Below are 2,810 nucleotides of genomic sequence, written 5' to 3'. Positions count from 1 at the left end.
AAAAAAAAAAAAAAAAAAAAAAAAAAAAAAAAAAAAAAAGAACTTTTCACTTTGTAATCTTTAATAATCTCAGAGATCGGATCCCTCGTATCGCGTCGGTTATCGCGTTGGATTCGCCCGATGAAACGAAACGGGGCGAAAAATCGGAAGGTACGAGAAATCGGGTGGTACGAGAAAAGAAAAAAAGAGGAGAAAATAAATTACGATCGCAAATCGTTGAATGGAAAACGTCGCGCTTCCTTTCAGCGTTTTTATCGGAAAATATATTTCCCAATATATTGCCCTTCTCGTTCTTCTCCTCCCCCCTCCCCCCACCCTCCTCGATACGTTTTCTTCGATTATTTTCCGGGACACGTATATACACGTACACGTACACACACGTACACATACACGCGACTGTGTAAATTATACATATTGAACAAATGAATTATATTCCTATTGTTATTATGATTTATTATTATTATTATTGTTGTTGTTGTTGTTGTTATTATTATTATTATTATTATTATTATTACTATTATTAGATATATTCTCTAACTTATAGAAATAATCGCGAATTGTTATATACGTGTTATACGAATTTATTAAATTTCAATCCGCGAATTAATTTCGTTTAATTAAACGATTTTCTCTTATGTAATCTTTCCAGCTAGTTAAGATAATTAAGCGAATTAACTTTTTTTTTTTTTTTTGCGGACACGGGTAAAAAAAATTTTAACGAACGGTAACAAACGTTCGATTTCTAGTCCCACACATTTCCATACAGGTATAATGCTTATACGTATGTATAACGTGTGCCTATATACGGAGAAAAATTATACGATATATATATGTATCGTATATTTGCTCCTCGCTAAATTAATTGGTTATCGAAGCACGAACTCGAAGCGCGTTTTCTTCTGAATGCCATTTATTCACTTCCAAGAACGTGCTCGGTGAGCTTGACGGTGGTAGTGAGATTATAACGATCGTAAGTAATTTTATATGACGTGAGGAACTGCAACAATATTGACGTTGTTGTTTGCGAAAAAAGAGAGAAAAAAAAAGAAGAAAAAAAAACACGTACAGACGATTAGGATAATGCTAGGATGATCGACGGTACGGTCGATCGAATCGAGTTATTCTTGCCTCGTTGTTATCGATCGAACGAAGCGAGTATAGGCAGTGGAAAGACAGTGGAACGGTTATTTCATCACCGGCACACACCTCGTATTTTCCTCGCTTTTTTCGATTCGTTGATTCGATTCGAGTTGTTCGCTCGAAACGACGAAAGGGCGATGCTTCGGTATTCCTCGATGAAGCTCTTCTCGTGCCTGAAATCCTCGCTCCGGTGATATACGCCTTTTCTATCGAGCTCGTTTCGGCTCGCGTCATCGAGGACGAAAACAATGAAACGACGAACGAAACGTTCGATCGATTTTGCAAAGTCGCGAAAAATTTTTTCCTCCTCGATCTCTCTTTTTTTCGGTCGGTTGCCATGCCGACGCTCGATAGTAGGATTAATTATTACTTGTCGATTAATTAAGCGTAATTGTCGTAGATATATATATATATAAATATATATATATACATACATATACACACAGACACACACATATGTATACATATATATACAAGTTGACTGGCTCGTTAATTTTTACGAGCGTCCCCTTTTTTTCTAATATATATATATATATATAGACACACACGTTTCACGTTCGCGACTCGACAGTGACAGTGGAACCGTTCGACAATCGAAACTGTTCGAGTTTACGAGTGCGTTTCGCTTGGAACATTAACTCTACACATTAGCAACCATCCTCGATGAATTTTTTCACTCTTCGAGAACAAAGCGTACACGTTAACATAGCGCGCACGCACACGGACTCGTACCCTTCCATTCGGGACCTTTGTTATCTCTCGCTCGTAACGATCTTCCATTTTAAAAAAACCTTTGCCTCCTTTGTCCTCCGATGATCGTCCGTTGGCGGACAAAGGATACGAGTTCGTGAATTTCGAAAGAAGAAGAGAGAAAAGGAAAAGAAAACAATCGAGCGTATTAATTACGTGTTCCAATAAATAAGCGATTATCGTAACGTAATTCTCGCCTCCTTTATTCAACGAGTGATTCAATCATATTCTTCTATCCACGAATTTACGTAATCTCGTCAATATCCCACCGCTCTTCTCTTATTCGATTCGATTCAATTCTAGAATCACACGCACCTCGTTACGTGTTACGATTCCCCTGTTCGTCAAGATGACTTTTTTTTTTTCTTTTCCAACCAACGATTCGCGTGACAAAGTGACGATTTCAACCGATTTCGATGATTTTAATTTATCGAAAAATCCAAAACGATTAATGATAAATTGCGTTCTGTTTGTATAGGACAATATATCGATCTCAGAAAATAAAAATTTCTCCAATTTCACTGATCAATTTTTTTTTTTTTTTTGGTATATCCCAAATGTTCTGACACGAGACTACGTAATCCACGTAATCGAGATCTATCTATTTTTGTATCAAAAAGAAAAAAAAAAAAAAAAAAGAAAAAAAAAAGGAATTTCTTTATTTACTAAAGAAATCGTGCCGTGAAATCGCGCGATTCTTTTTTTTCTTCCTCTAACGGTCGTCGAGTGGTGGGTAGTAGTATACCTTTTCCCATCACTGTGCGATCACATCTTTCATAACGTTGTTTTAGATCGTACGCGAATAAAGATATAGTAATCGTCGGATAATTTCATGAAACGTAGTCGTCGATTAGCGGAACGATTTATAGTTCGAAAATTGAAACAATGGAAGAACGAGGAATCTAAAGATCTCGAGCATC

The 2,810-nt window shown here is 36.6% G+C and overlaps 1 long non-coding RNA gene across 1 annotated transcript; it reads left to right on the top strand.

The window, feature by feature from the left end:
• Positions 1-22: 22 nt before the first annotated feature.
• On the top strand, positions 23-2,533 carry LOC116186345. Its single transcript, XR_004151324.1, has 2 exons — positions 23-1,598; positions 1,681-2,533. It is a non-coding gene; the product is annotated as an uncharacterized LOC116186345 (long non-coding RNA).
• The last annotated feature ends 277 nt before the right edge of the window (positions 2,534-2,810 follow it).

This window comes from Apis dorsata, unplaced genomic scaffold (genome assembly GCF_000469605.1).
Source record: "Apis dorsata unplaced genomic scaffold, Apis dorsata 1.3 scaffold_631, whole genome shotgun sequence".
NCBI classification, from domain to species: Eukaryota; Metazoa; Arthropoda; class Insecta; order Hymenoptera; family Apidae; genus Apis; species Apis dorsata.
This window is presented reverse-complemented; position numbering and strand designations above follow the sequence as displayed.